We start from the raw sequence: 16,742 nt of genomic DNA on the forward strand, positions 1-16,742 counted from the left end.
TAGGCGAGCCTGCCCCAGGGCCCGGCAGAAGGCTCCCTGGGCGAGGGGAAGCCAGCCGGAGGACTTACTGCTGGGGAAGGCTTCTTCCTCTGAGTGGCAACTCCCCGGCCGGCCCAGGTGAGGCTTTGCGCGGCTCCCCATTGGCAGCTTGGCCCTCGAGTGACACTTGGATGGCTCAATCAGGAGCCGCTTCGCATCTCCTGATTGGGCCCTCCGAGTTTTTATCCCGCCCTAACTCCTCCCCACTTGCCCTTACTCCTTTATTCCTCCCGCTCCTCCGGATTTTTAGAGGATTTTTACCCCTTATGTAGATGTTCCTTATAAGGTATGAGAATCCTTGTCAGTTGACTTATTTTAACTGGGGGATAATTTATTTTTATGTCAAATTAGTGAAGGTGACAGCAGGTGTCATACATATATATATTTATGACATCTAATTTGTTTTCAATGTGATTGGGTAGTGACTCCATCCAGGCCTTTCTTTTACTACACTGCAGTGTAGAATCACCTCAGGTGAATTAATCCTTACCTGTTGCATATTGTATCAAACTGAAATTCTCCATAATTCAGTTTGAGGCAGCATAAAGGTAAAGGTATCCCCTGTGCAAGCACCGGGTCATGTCTGACCATTGGGGTGATGCCCTCCAGCGTTTTCATGGCAGGATGGAAGGCTGAGTCAACCTTGAGCCGGCTGCTGGGATTGAACTCCCAGCTTCATGGGCAAAGCTTTCAGATGGCTGCATTACCACTCTGCGCCACCAGAGGCTCTTATTTACATATGATGTGTAAATTCAAGTTTTAGATACAATCTAAGTTGTGGCAAGCAAGCTTACCCAAGGGGCCTAAAAGAACAGCTTGGTAAGCAAAATTAAATATCAAGAGAATTAAAAAATAGGAAAAAAACAAACATGTAACCTCAGAGGAGGTAGAAATAGAAAGCACCTTGCTAGAAAGCTTTGAGGGGATCAGGGGAGTACCTGAAATATCTGCATAGATATGTAGAAATGATCATTATTATACATCACATTGAGTCAGATTGTAAAGCATGTAGTGTTATATTGGATTTGTTAGTAATTGTGTATTGTAAATTTACTTCAGAATGAATAGAACCAGAATTTAGTTGACAGATCTTCCTCTTTCCTCCTTTTCAACTGGGTACTATTTTGCATTTTTGACGTTGTGCTCTTGGCAGCCTAGTTGATTTTCCCATACATCATGAAGGACGGCTCTTTTGTTTTCACCTGACATACTTATTCATTTGAAAAGGTTATCCAGTGTATATTGTTAGTTTGCTACCTCAAGAATGCACTTCAGGAATTCCATGATGTCCTGATATCATGTTCATGAGAGGTAAGGGTTTGTTTGGTTTTTTTAGTATCTACTAGACATAGATTTCAAAATTCAGTCCATAAAATTAAAATGTGTGCTGGTATATGGAAATAGGTTCCAGTATCCTGATGGTATCTTGAATTAGAGGGAAAATAAGTGGAGCTAAACCTTAATTTTTCCTCTTAATCCTTATAGCTTTTTGCTTATTGGTTTTTCTTTGAATTCACTGCTTATATATGTGACAGTAAAGATAGATGTTTTGACTCACAGTGGCAAAACTGCATCTGGGAGAGCTCTAGTATGCAATCACTTTACCACTTGAGCTATGTTTAACCAATGGGGAAAAGTATATATGGTATAAAGTTAGCAGTGGGGCAGTGGGGGGGGGGAGTTTGAACATCTTTAACTGTTTTTTTTTTTTCATGTACTGACTTAGGATGACTCTATGCCAATTTTAGGATGTCTCTATGTCAATTCTATGCCATTTCTTGAGTCCTGTTCATGATAGAAAAACAAGCCATAAAGACAAGCTCTTAAAAACAAACCACTAGACAAAAGCAGCACAAAAACAGTGTTACGACACAAGCAGACTATGAAAAAGCTGATAAGGTTTTTGAAAATCCCAATTAAGTCTGGGCAAAATGATGTGACACTTCAAAGAATGTCAAGGTGAGTTTCAGTTGGGGACAGCATTCCAGAGATGAGATACCACCAGAGAAAATGCCCTGTCTCTAGTCACTACATGCCTTACCTCTGACAGTGGCAGCACAAAGAACAGGAGAAAGATTCAAGTGGATAGCCATGTTGGTCTGAAGTAGCTGGACAAAATTTGAGTTCAGTGGCACATTTAAGACCAACCAAGATTTATTCAAGGCATGGACATGCACACTTCCTCAGCCAATGGAGCAAGAACCATAAGAGTACAGATATAAGGAGAGAGTAAATTAGTAGTAAATTAGTAAATAGCATCACAACTAATATGCAGCATGATGACAAAGACTGCCTAATTCCTTTCTAGAATAACAACATCTGTCCTTTGGATTCAGTTGTCCACAAATACATGGGGAATATAAAAATGTTAAATGGCAGATACTTTTCTAGTTGTGGAAAGAAGTAATTAAAAGAGACTTGTTGCTAGTCTCATCCATCTCCACCCAAGCTTATATTTTATAATATATTTTTGTGAATGACAACTAAACCCAAAGGACAGATCCATAGATCTCACAGATCGATAGAGATCATATTTAGTTCAATGAATAGATTATCCAAATAATCTATGAGTACATGGATTTGTTTACAGTTAACATCAACAATCAGTTCTAAGTACATAAGTACTTAAATTAATCATATTTTTTAAAAAAAACCTGTGTGTGATCTTTTTGTGTGTTTCTATATGGATAGGATTGTCCAAATTGAGAGTGCAATACTCAAGTGAGGAGCTAGTATGCCTTGAGTAAGTATTTAATTGACTATATCATATTATATATACCAGAAGAAATCTTTCATTTCCCTACTGTTTGGCAAAGACATTTCTAAAATTACATTGTCAACTGTCTTCCGCTGCCTGATTTTTTCCCTACCAATTGCTGGTTTTTCTAAACTTATTTGAAAAGCAATAAGTCAAGCTTGATTTCTAAAGTAGGCAGTGTACTATGCTTCTGTGTATAATATCTTCTTCTGAAGTTCTTTGCTGTCACATAGACTTGTGTTTTCTAGGCTGAATTCACAATCATGTAAAGGTAAAGGTAAAGGTATCCCCTGTGCAAGCACCGAGTCATGTCTGACCCTTGGGGTGACGCCCTCTAGCGTTTTCTTGGCAGACTCAATACGGGGTGGTTTGCCAGTGCCTTCCCCAGTCATTACCGTTTACCCCCCAGCAAGCTGGGTACTCATTTTACCGACCTCGGAAGGATAGAAGGCTGAGTCAACCTTGAGCCGGCTGCTGGGATTGAACTCCCAGCCTCATGGGCAAAGCTTTCAGACGGCTGCCTTACCACTCTGCGCCACAAGAGGCTCTGCGCCACAAGAGGCTCATGTACATACATAGAATTGGTAAAGACCTTATTATTACTATTATTATTACCACCTATCATCATTAAATGCTGTGCAGAAAGATTTTTAAAGCACAGGACCACAGGCTAACAACCACACAAAATAAGGATGGAGAAGGATATACAAGAGGATAGGACATAGAAGAGAGACTTGGGAAATTTTCAGTGTAATCTAAGAGTTATGTCCTGTTGGTTTAGGTGGCAGAGTTAGGTGGTAACTCTGCATATGACTGCACTGTGTTATGCTCTTAAGTCAAGAACAGGCAACCCATGGCATCACTGTCCAATAATGGTACAGTAGAACTCTGTGTATAGGGACTAATAAGAACAGCAATTATGTGGAAGAGAAAATGTTTTGATACTTAAGCAAAAATGACTTCGGACACCATGCAGGCTTTGTCCGGCACCTACACGACACCAAAGATTATGCAGTAGTTATTCCTAGGAGTGAGCCTTCAATGATTATATCAATAGGTAAAGGTAAAGGTATCCCCTGTGCAAGCACCGAGTCATGTCTGACCCTTGGGGTGACGCCCTCCAGCGTTTTCTTGACAGACTCAATACGGGGTGGTTTGCCAGTGCCTTCCCCAGTCATTACCGTTTACCTCCCAGCAAGCTGGGTACTCATTTTACCGACCTCGGAAGGATGGAAGGCTGAGTCAACCTTGAGCCGGCTGCTGGGATTGAACTCCCAACCTCATGGGCAAAGCTTTCAGACGGCTGCCTTACCACTCTGCGCCACAAGAGGCTCTGCGCCACAAGAGGCTCATGTACATACATAGAATTGGTAAAGACCTTATTATTACTATTATTATTACCACCTATCATCATTAAATGCTGTGCAGAAAGATTTTTAAAGCACAGGACCACAGGCTAACAACCACACAAAATAAGGATGGAGAAGGATATACAAGAGGATAGGACATAGAAGAGAGACTTGGGAAATTTTCAGTGTAATCTAAGAGTTATGTCCTGTTGGTTTAGGTGGCAGAGTTAGGTGGTAACTCTGCATATGACTGCACTGTGTTATGCTCTTAAGTCAAGAACAGGCAACCCATGGCATCACTGTCCAATAATGGTACAGTAGAACTCTGTGTATAGGGACTAATAAGAACAGCAATTATGTGGAAGAGAAAATGTTTTGATACTTAAGCAAAAATGACTTCGGACACCATGCAGGCTTTGTCCGGCACCTACACGACACCAAAGATTATGCAGTAGTTATTCCTAGGAGTGAGCCTTCAATGATTATATCAATAGGTAAAGGTAAAGGTATCCCCTGTGCAAGCACCGAGTCATGTCTGACCCTTGGGGTGACGCCCTCCAGCGTTTTCTTGACAGACTCAATACGGGGTGGTTTGCCAGTGCCTTCCCCAGTCATTACCGTTTACCTCCCAGCAAGCTGGGTACTCATTTTACCGACCTCGGAAGGATGGAAGGCTGAGTCAACCTTGAGCCGGCTGCTGGGATTGAACTCCCAACCTCATGGGCAAAGCTTTCAGGCGGCTGCCTTACCACTCTGCACCACAAGAGGCTCGATTATATCAATAGATAGACCAATAGATAGACCAATAGATAGACCAATAGATTATATCAATAGATATACCAATAGATAGACCAATAGATTATATCAATAGATAGACCAATTTGTAAGGGAAAAGGCTGTTCTCCAGAAGTCCTGTTCTTTCCTCCTCTTTAATGATTTACTCCAGCACTTTGAGTTGTTCAGGATATCAATTAAGATCTTTCAGTACTGGCCAAATATGTTGACTATGGTTTCGGGGGGGGGGGGTTCTGATCACTATATTCTGAACCAGCTGCTGTTTTTGAAAAATTCACAGAGGCAGCCTCCTATATAATGCATGACTGCAGGATAGGCATTATTAAATAATAGGCACCTGTGGCAAGGGCATGCAGCATTTGATGAAGGCTGCCATCAGGGTCTGGTGAACTATCCATGTACATCTAGTTTGGATTCAACTTCCATTTATTTTCCCCACATGTTTCATTGCAACAATTAAGATCAGAACGAATTAATTAGAAGTGCCTTGTTGTGTGCCGAGTCTACATTACTTTTTGTGTGCCCTGTGTGAACATCACAGTATGCAGACAAATGTTCTTGGTAGATGTTCTAGACCTCTGGAGCTCACTTCCAGCAGAGACAGCTGGAATCCCAAAGTTCTTCTTAACACACCATATGACATTCATGTTTTGATTGGTTTCTAATATACATCTTTATTGTTTTTCTGTGGGATGTATTATATGAACATGTTGGAGGCTGTACACAAGGGTAAGGAAAATAACACCACACTGCCAGGTTAAGAAATGGACCACTGCCAGCATATGCCCAGCAATGATGATAACTGACAGTAACCACCAGTAATAAGTATTAAGTATTCTGAGAGATTATTCTAAAATAGAACAAGTGAGCTCCCCCTCATTGGCAGTCTTCAAGCAGCAGCTGGCCAGCTACTTACCCTGGATGCTTTAGGCTGATTCTGCATTGAGCAGGGGGTGGTCCTAGATGGCCTGTATGGATCCTTCCAACTCAGTGATTCTATGATTCTATAAGTGAATTTTCAATGCCTTGAATATCTTTAAAGAGCTAGGATTGTATTATACAACATCTTGACATCAAAACATTCAGCATTTACTATACAATTTACTATACATTTACTATACTATACACAATGCAGTCCCCATCTGCAGTGATACTATGCCGTCTCCATCTGCAGTGATCTTGGAGCCCAGGAAAATAAAATCTGTCACTACCTCCATTTCTTCCTCATCTATTTGCCAGGAGTAGAGAGGGCCGGATGCCATGATCTTTGTTTTCTTGATGTTGAGTTTCAAGCCAATTTTTGCACTCTCCTCCTTCACCCGCATAAACAGGCTCTTTAGTTCCTCTTCGCTTTCTGCCATTAGAGTGGTATCATCTACATATCTGAGGTTGTTGATATTTCTCCCTGCAATCTTGATCCCAATTTGTGACTCATCTAACCCCGCCTTTCTCATGATGTGCTCCGCATACAAGTTAAATAGGCAAGATGACAGTATACAGCCTTGCTGAACTCCTTTCTCAATTTTGAACCAATCAGTGATTCAGTACCATGTTATATAACCATGTTATATAGCCTTCAAATATTACCAGAGTGGTATCAAACCATCAGGACACTATTTTAATGGCTGGCAAATAATAGATGATTCTTTATTAAGTTCTCCAAGTTTATCTCTAGCTCTGTTAAAACAGTGGCTGGACAATACTGTATTATTTGTTCTCTCTTTTAAATGTCCTATGAGATCTAATGGGTCTAGATAGATATTTTAAGGTCAGCTTGTTCATTGTTTCCAGATGACACTTTCTTTTCATATCCAAATAAAAAGAAAATGCTCATGTTTATAGAGTTACTTTGTTTGGAAATCAAAGGTTGTTTTAGCTTCCCCCCTCCCCTTCTTTTGATCATTGTGAGTTAGTTGGCAGGCTCAGAAAATTATTGCTTTCTGAATCTTCATGGTATTATTTTTCCCCTTGTGATTCAGGAGTCAGATTTTTTGTTTTTAAGTTAACAGATTCTGAACTCCTTTGACTTCAAAGGAATTTAAAAAGCTACCCCCAATGAATATACTATAAACCTGAGTGGGCTTCACATACAAGCATTTATGATATCATTCTTCCTTCTTCTGTAATACAGAAGGCTCTACCAGTTCTGAAAAGGAATGAAAGATTTCAAAGATGCTTAGGATAGGGCAAGAGAGATAGACATTCCAACATTTCATAAAAGTGGTTGATATACATGCAACTGTTTCTACGGCATGTTCAGACTAGGCATGTGTCTTTCTTTTGTTACCAATTATAATATTGATTAAAAAGTGGTGATATTAATATATATATATATTGAAAAACTTAATCTGCAATAAAAAGCCACAATTTTCTTTCTTTCAGGTTTCTTTTGTTGTTGCAGTCTTGCTCTCTATTGGTTTCACTTTTACAGAGCAAATGTATATTTTACTGGAAGGGCAAAAAGAGCACAGTGTTTTATTTTAGTTGGAAAGGGGAGAGAGGACCAGAACTTTCTTTCTGTAAACTGTAGCCACTATGATTACATACAAGTGGAAGGTATTCATTCTTGAAGGACATGGCATGGGATATTACCTTCCCTTGCCTCCCAGTGGCTGCCTGGAAGTGTCAAATTTCTCCTTGCTATCTGCACTTGGCTAATTGTCTGCTGCTTTTCAGATCTTATCTCCAGTCCAAACAAATCTCCCTCAAGGTATGGCTGCTAATGCTTCCTGCCCAGATGCTTTACCCTTCTTCTAGCAATAAATGTCCCTGACTCCTCACTCTGCCTCTTCCCAGTGCCATTGTTCTCCAAACTAACTGGCTGCAGTGCTGTCTGAATCTGTTTGGAGTATCAATTTTCCTGTAGACTTTTGTCAAGGACCCAAGCCCTGGTCCCCCTGGTACTCCTTGTCCTTTGAGCAATACCCAGACCTATGAGTCCTCAAGATTAAATGCACAACAATAAAGCAGACCTTTTAAAATATATATAAAGGTCTATTCAAAAATTTAAAAGCTTTCACTATGCAGTACATCCTCTATAGCTTAGCAACAGAGAGAAAAATAAAAATCAATTGCTTTAACACTTTGGATACCTGAAATTTGTCAACATCTCTTCTGGCATCATAGGAATATAAGCTGTAGCATAAAAGCCTCCCATACTTTGCCATTCATCATGATGCAGGTTAACATATCTAAGCATACTAACAGCGCTCAAGCATAAAGTTAGCATACCTGCCCCCTAGTCTATACCCTTCTTTAGCTTTTTACCCCCTGGCATCAGGCTGTCCTTTGGATCCAAATAGGAATCTATCTTGATGGAATTTTCCAGGGGTCTTTAATATCTTCTTCTAAGACCCCCCCTCCCATTCAATTACACAATACAGCCCCCTGTTCGACACTGCCCATAATTTCGGCCAGAAACTGTACCCATCGGGGGGGGGGGGGTTTCCTTGAAGAGCGTGTAAATGATTAAGTGCCAGCTCCTACACCAGCAAAAACGGTCTTTCTGAGACATGAAAAAATATTAGTTGCTACTGGTGTTTTCAGGTTTTTAAAAACAGTTTTTGAAGGGAAAGGGACTTTTCAGGAGCATCAACACAACAGTTCATTGGCTGTTCTGTTTGATTGATGGCCAGGGGCGGGAAGAAGCGTGGAAAAATATTGTGTCCTTTGTTGAGATTCCGGTGAGACTGGAAACCTGAGGGGAATGAATAGACCACTACTGGGACTTCAATATTCCACTAGAATTGAAGGTGTGCGGAATGATGAAATTCCACTATTAAATATAGTGTTTCTGTGCACTGCAAACATTTAGCAACATTGGTTGTTGTGTGGAATGGTCCTGAGTATCCTAGGGGAGTAATGTAGTTCTGAGTTTCATCCAATTTGGACCATGGTACAGATGCAAGAAGTATAAGAAATCTTCTACTAAAAACAATATGAAATAATAATGAAATAAAATTATGAAAATCAAAGAACCAGTAATGACACAAAACTATATGGAACAACTCAATTACAAAACTATCCCTTCCCGTATTAATAAAAATGAAACAGGTTCCTCATAGAAGTCCAGCATGCTTACAAGAACTGATTGTAAGTTTCACTGGATACATGGGAAAACACAGGTACACAGAGACATTAGCAATAAGTCTGAAAGCAACAATTTTACATTTCTTCCATTTCTTCTTGAGGCAGAGAGTCACCGGGTGCAAAAAAGCAGGAAATATTTCTTATATTTCTATTCTACCTTCCCTTTTGGCTCAGGGCAATTTACAGTGTGGCCTAGGGCAGTGTGGATAAGTACAGCATAATTCATAACATCAAGTAAAAACAACAGTAACAGAGGTTTCAAGAAATGATAACAGTTTCTATAACATTTCCTGTAATATTTTCGTATAACCATACTGGTACTAATGGTGATGTTAACTTGCTAACTCTGATTCCATAGGTAGATTGGTTTGGGATTCAGTACATGTATAGGGGTTTTCTGGGGGCCCAGTAGATGCTATTGGTTCAGTTGACCTTAACTGAATGCCTGACAAAAAAGCTCCATTTTGCAGACACTGTGAAACTGTGGAAGTTCAGGCAGGGACCTGATCTCTTCTGGGAGCTCATTCCACCAGGTGGGGGCCAGGACAAAGAAAGCTCTGGCCTGATGGAGGCCAGATGTGCTTCTCTGGGGTCAGGGATAGCCAGCCAGTTGGAAGTGGCAGAGTGCAAAGCTCTTTGGAGGGTGTAGGCAGTAAAGCAAACCCTCGGGTACACAGGGCCACATATGGCCTTAAGATGATTACCAAAACCTTATGTCTGATCCAGAATTCGACTGGCAACTAGTGCAGTTGTTGGAGAGCGGGCTGGATGCGGGACCTTCATGGTGTTCCTGTGAGGACCCTGGTCACTGCATTCTGGACCACCTGTAGTTTCTGGATCAAGGTTAAGGGTAGGCCAGTGTAGAACAAGTTACAGAAGTCCAGTATAGAGGTGATCGTTGCATGGATCACTGCAGCTAGGTACTCCAGGGCAAAGTAGAGTACTAGTGGTTTGATTTGACATAGATGGTGGAAAGCCAGCCACACTACTCTTGTAACCTGGACCTCCATAGAGAGGGAGCCATCGAGGATCATGCCCAGGTTTCTGACAGAGTGAGCCACTGATAACTGTACCCTGTCCAGGTTAGGCAATTTAATTGTGCAAGACAGCAATGTAACTGCATAAACTGGATGTATCAAAGGTTTTCAATTTAGCTTTTCATTTCATTAATAGTCCTGAAGGAAAGACCTTCACTACAATTCTGCATATGTTTATGGATCAAGAATTACTCAAAGAAAAACTCAATAGTTCAACAGAACTATGTTTTGTGTGCTTGGCTGCTTTTGCTCCTTTAAATGTTGAAAGTTAAACATATTTTCTTATGCATAGAAGTGCAGAGGCCACTGATACTTTGTGCTGAACTAGAATATTTGCTTAGACATTCATATTACAGGTGTAAAAAATACAGTGAATGTATAAACCTTGTGCCATTTCTTCTCAGAGCTTATAAAACATACAGAAATCTTGCTGCCTAAGTAAGCTTCATGCCAGTTATTAAGTATTTGGGTCTCTTGTGTAATATTCATTCTTGTAGCAGGTATTTGCTGTGCTATTTCTATACGCACTACAACTAGTGACGTTTGTAATTGAATATACCCTGATCTTTTGGGATTGGTGAAAAAACTCCCCCAAAACTGAAGCCACCTAGAATTGATTATGTGCTGATTACGTCTGCTGAATCTACATTTCTCTTACAAAAATGTGCTCACAATCATGTTTCCACGCAAGTAAAATCCTCTCGAACTAGTTTCAGGGATTAGCATTACTGGGTAGTTCATGAAATGCCATAGCCCTAGAAGGTAACCATAATCTGGTCTTTGTGTCCGAATGGTGCCAACAGTGGCAATAGACTTTCGGGGAAAAAACTGAATCTGTCTTCTCTCCTTCCTTTCTGTTCACCATTTCCATAAGTGGAGAAGGCCCCTCTTCTTTCTTCCAAGAGCCAGAAAACAAACAGTAGATGTTACAAATTTAAAATCTAGCTATTGGTCACATGTGACCACCCCAATAGCAATGCCAATGTTTCCATTTACTTGTTGTCACTGGACATATAAGTGGAATCCTGTGGAATGGTGTTATATAGGGTTGGGCACAAATGGGATGAAAAACAAAGGTTTTTGATTAATTTTGTCTGGTTTATGCTTCGTGAAGTGTTGTTTGTAAACTGAAGAATTGCCACTAACTTCCAAGAATTTTGGTGCAGTTCATGTTGGATTCATGAAGAGCAGAAAGAAGGAGTTTACCTGCTCTTCACAACAAAATAGCTGGAAGCCATTTAAACCCTACTTTTTGCTCCCCATGGCTTTTCACGAGGAACAGGAAACAGGGCTTAAATGGCCATTAGGAGTTGGTGCCTCCACTTGCTATATTGTCCTGTCTGATTACCTCACAGCCATACCTCAGAGGAGACCCACAGGGAAAAGAGGTTTTCAGTATTTGCTGATAACAACACATATTGTTCCCTTTTATAAAATGGAAACAGCCTCCTGGGAGGAGACTGTCCAGGGCCCTGTCCATCCAGTGAATCCCTCCTGACTGGCCAGCGACCAAACGGCCCGCCATCCACAGAGCCCACAAGGCCAGTAGCCACCATTTGGCCACTGGACCTCGCCAGAGACAGAGGTCAGAGTTAGGGGCACTGGTCTGGAGAGTGGGTGACCGAAGGGCCTGCCTGCTGTTGCCCTCACTGCCAGAAAAACTCTGCTGCTTGGGAGTGGGCGCTGAGGCACTGACTGCTGCTGTGGGTCTGGGGCCAAGTGACTGCTTCCTACCTCTCAGAGCTCTCAGCCCCACTTCTCTCATACGGTGACTGTTATGGGGAGAGAAAGAAAAAGTGATTTTAAACTGCTTAGAGACACTGGAGACCTACTAGGTGACTGTGGGCCATTACAGTTCTCCCAGAGCTCTCAGCCCCACTTCTCTCATAGGGTGTCTGTTATGGGGAGAGTAAGAAAAGGTGATTTTAAACTGTTTAGACAACTGAGGCCTGCTGGGTGACTGTGGGCCTTTCCAGTTCTCTCAGAGCTCTCAGTCCCACTATTCTCCTAGGGTGTATGTTTTGTGGATAGGAAGAGAAGGCGATTTTAAACTGCTTTGATACACCTGAGGCCTGCTGGGTGACTGTGGGCCATTCCTGGTTCTTTCAGAGCTCTCAGCTCCACTTGACTCATAGGGTGTATGTTATGTAGAGAGGAAGAAAAGGTGATTTAAAACCGCTTAGAGACATCTGAGGACTGTTGGGTGACTCAGGGCCAGTTCTCTCAGAGCTCTCACATCCCCACATCCCTCACAAGCTGTCTATTGTGGTGAGATGAAGGGAAAATGTGTTTGTAAACTGCTTTGTGATTCCTTTTGGTAGTAAACAGCAGTGTACAAAAATCCATCTTCTAAGGGGCAACAGTGAAAAAAGAATGTGAACACATACCATTATATCAACAGTAAAAAAATGGAGACAGAAAGAGTAGGGCCACAGAACTGGGATTAATTGGTTGCCATGTAATCTCCCCCTAAGAATAGTCTCCAGTCTAATTTCCCCTTCATATATCTGAAGACATGACTCTTGAAAGCTCATCTTTAACCACTATGCCACGATTCCCAAAGGTCAGTCCTCTCCCACACTCAACTAACATTCCAAACCACAGGTTTTTGATACCCATATCTCTACACTCACACCCTCATTTGTCACCACACCACCACAACCCCCCACACAATGCACATATTCAGCCTCATGCCCTTACAGACTGGACAACCCCTCCCTTTCCTCTTCCCAATGCCAAGCTCTCTCTATCTTAATCACTCTCTTCCTTTCTACCTCCTTCTCTTTGCTATTTCTCCCCCCCCCCCCCGCTAGCGCCCATTGTATCAGCTACAACGGGCTTTAATTCTAGTACATTAATAAATCTGTGTTTAAAATGTGGCATTGATATGAGCATACATTAACATAATGTATAACCAACAATCTTGCCACTTCATCTAGGTCAGTGGTCCCCAACCCCTGGTCTGGGGACCAGTACTGGTCTGTGGATCAGTCGGTACCGGGCTGCAGCTCCTTCTTGTCCTTCTCCCCGGCTGCTGCCTCGGGGGTGCCCTGCCACTCTGCCACCAGCTCACCTTTGGTGCTCTCTGGCGGCTGCCATAGCTGGGGCTCCCCCTCCGCATTGCACTGCACAGCTGCTGCTGGCAGCGCCCCCTAGCAGATGGCAGGAAATCTGGACCACTGGCGAGAAAGCAAGTGGAGCAGGGGCTCAGGTGGCGGCAGTGATGTCCCTCGGGAAAAGACTACCCCCCCCCCAGGCCTCAGTAAAATTGTCAAGCATTGACTAGTCCCTGTTGATAAAAAGGTTGGGGAGTACTGATCTAGGTCAAGCGGTTGATCTAATAAAATCTAGTCAATGGAACTGTCAATGGAAACTTCTAGTAATTAGAATGAAATATACTCTAAATGTCATTCTGATAACATAACAGGAAAGACACAGGTTTTTTTTCCACTGGGATGACCAGAACATTTAATGGATAAATTAGGGCTGCTGTATATTTTTTATAAAAGTTCATCACCTTGACCTAGCAAAGAAGATCTGAGCATGTAATCAATATATTTGTGTGGGCTTATATACTCCTGGATGAACATTGTCACCCACAACAAAATGCTCAGTATGTCTCATTGGACTAACTATATACGTTGATGTCTGTGGTTATGCTTGTCTTTGCTTGGTAAATTACAAGTCCCACAAAATCTCTATGCATTTATTAATGGGGTTTTAGTTTATTAGTTTTAAATTGTAATGTTTTAATTGTCATTGAACTTTCCATGAGGAAAAGCAGACAATATTTTAACTAATAAATACATAATTAAAAATAAATAACAATCTGGTTTTACTTAAAAGATATTCAACAGGACATTTAGATTCACCGTACAGGGACCGTAGTTAAATTAGGCACAAATTTAAAGGCTAACTATTGGCCATCCATGACCACCAGTAAAGTAATGGTGATGTTTTTGCTCACTTGCTTTGTCCATACAAATGCAATGCTTTGGAGTAGTGAATGGTGAAAGAGAGTTATAGGAATGGCAAACAGCCAGTTCCTGAGATTTTTGTTGTTGTTGTTGTTCAGACAGTTTTTACTCTCCTGATGAAAGTGACTTTGTTTAAATGAAATGGGCACGAGCTTGGTTATTTTACAAGTTCATTATACTAAAGTGGTTGGCCACATACTCAGCATGGGAAAAATGTAAGAGGTACAATAGCTGCTTAGCAGTTCATGGGATGGGCAGAGCATCTCAATCATTTATAATACAAGATAGTTTGCAAATGTAATCTACTAAAGCAGATGGATGAATCTCCTCATGTTGGCTATTGTGCTACAAGCCTATAGCCATCATGAAGGTCTTGGCTAGGGTTCTTTATTTTTCACATATAGTCCTAGACCCATGGTGGGTGGGTTATAAATAATAACAGTAAAAGGTCATCAAACAGAATGTAAGCAAGTTACACTCGTGGAGTCTTGTTGCTCAAAGGAAGCAGTGAAACTAAGGAATTTCTAGATGGAAAGGCAAGGTGAGGCATGAATTTTAATGGACCTTAACATTCACAATGGCCATAGTTCCACTGACTTAGTGGAGCTTTACTGATTGAAACCAGGTGAATGTTTATCCTTAATGTGCTTTTCAAGCACAGTGTCATTTGCTTCTCTATGACACACAATGAGTGCATGTCCTCTCAAGGACACAGATTTGACACTGATTGGTGACACAGCTGAGCAGATATCGGTGACAATTTGAGGCACTTCCAATGAAGGGAAATGTGTTCTTGAGGGTGTGTCCAACCATACAGCAAGTGATCTAAATCGACACTGTCATAAAGCAAAGTTGAAGTCACTGAAGGGGAAAGTTGGACTCTCTCTGTAGTAAAATCTAAGGAATAGCAAGATTGCTCAAGTGCAAAGAGGGCTATAGAAGATTTTCTTTTTTGCAAAGTTAACTCAGAGTTAACATTCTATATATCTGGGCCAGTACTCCTATAAAAGATTTGCCCATTTATTTTTATTGGTTAATGTTTGATGCCCTGTATGTCTTGTGAGAGAAACTTAAGGTTGCAAGGCAAAACCATAAAAGTTTCAACTCTTCTTGGACAAAATTGTTCATATCTGTTAGTGTTCTCTCAGAGTGATAAGCAGACAGATGTAGCATATCTTTCTGAGTCAAGGAGAGCCTTTCTCATGTTGTTTGACTCTGACCTCCAGCCTCACCAAAAGAAAGGCAATATTTCTGAAAGATTTCAAAGCTAAATAATGAACTTATTTTGATAATTATGAATGAATGAAAATAACTGGTGGCAAATTTGATAACACTGAGGATTGTCTTTGGGGATTATTCTTTAAATCTCCTATCTTTAAAGTTGGGTAAGTAGCTGCAGAAGAGAGCATCCCTTCGATAATGATGCCCTAATATTAATAACTTTCCCAGGAATGCCTGCCTAGTACTGGCTATAAAGAACTCAGGGGCCAGATTAAAACTGTTTTATGTATGTGCTATAAATCATGGAAGCTTCTCCTTCCTACACAAAATGGAGGACTATGGCACAGTGTTCATTTTTTCTTCTTCCAAAGATCTAGAACAGGCTTCCAGTGGAGAGTCCGTGCTCTCACTCCCTGTTTCCACCCTGTTTCCAGTGGTTTTGCAAAACAGCTTTACAAAATTATGTGCCTTCTAAATTTTAAACTGTTGGTTTTTATACCTGAAAGGCATTGATTGGGTTGTCTTCTTGTTTTGCCATGTCTTGATTGGGCTTTCTTGAATAAAGAAAGGCAGTGAAGAAATATTTTAATTATAAAGCATAAATAAATACATTTACTTAAAGTTTTAGGCTACTCCTCATTTGATGTAAATGTTACAGATGCTCATTATCATTTTTATATTTGAGTAGAGGCAAATCCCTTTGCACCCAGGGAAACAAATGGCATTAGAATGCACACCTGCACTGTGGCCTTCCGGGGGGGGGGGGGTGGGCTGGCTACATGGCAAAAGCTCCTGCCCACCCATGGGCTTTGGATCCTATGGAGGTGCTGGGATGCCAGGCTCCAGTGGGAAACAAAGATAAATCCTTTGTGGTAGTAATTTCTAATAACAATAAACATCCAATAATTCATAAACTTTTCACAATTTTTTCTTCAATTACAATATTTAATTGGTAACAAAAGTTGCTTGAAGAACTGAAAGCCTTTCATTCTGAATGTTCTTCATCTCAGTTCAGTATCAAAGTAAATCAGAAACAGTTGTAGGTTACAATCAAACATGAAAACATTGGTTAGCAAAGAACTTACAGAGGATGTCTCAATTACTGGTTCTATGCCAGCTTTTCTCAATTTTTTTTACCATTGAGAAATCCCTGAAATATTCTTCAGGCTTTGAAAAACCCCAGAAGTGGGATTTCCAGGTCCCAGCTGGAGGCTGGCATTCCTATTACTGTTCAGGGATACCAGACTCCGGGTGGGACCAGGAGAACCTCCAGAATGAAAGCTCCTCTCCACACACACACACACACACACACACAGAGAGAGAGAGAGAGAGAGAGAGAGAGAGAGAGAGAGAGAGAGAGAGAGAGAGAGAGAGAGAGAGAGGACACAGAAGACAAAAGCATTCCTTCCTTTTCAAATAGAAAATAACAACACAATCACCTTTTCATGTAGGTAATACCTGACTGTCTACCTCCTTG

The sequence above is a fragment of the Paroedura picta genome, chromosome 6 (genome assembly GCF_049243985.1).
Source record: "Paroedura picta isolate Pp20150507F chromosome 6, Ppicta_v3.0, whole genome shotgun sequence".
NCBI classification, from domain to species: domain Eukaryota; kingdom Metazoa; phylum Chordata; class Lepidosauria; order Squamata; family Gekkonidae; genus Paroedura; species Paroedura picta.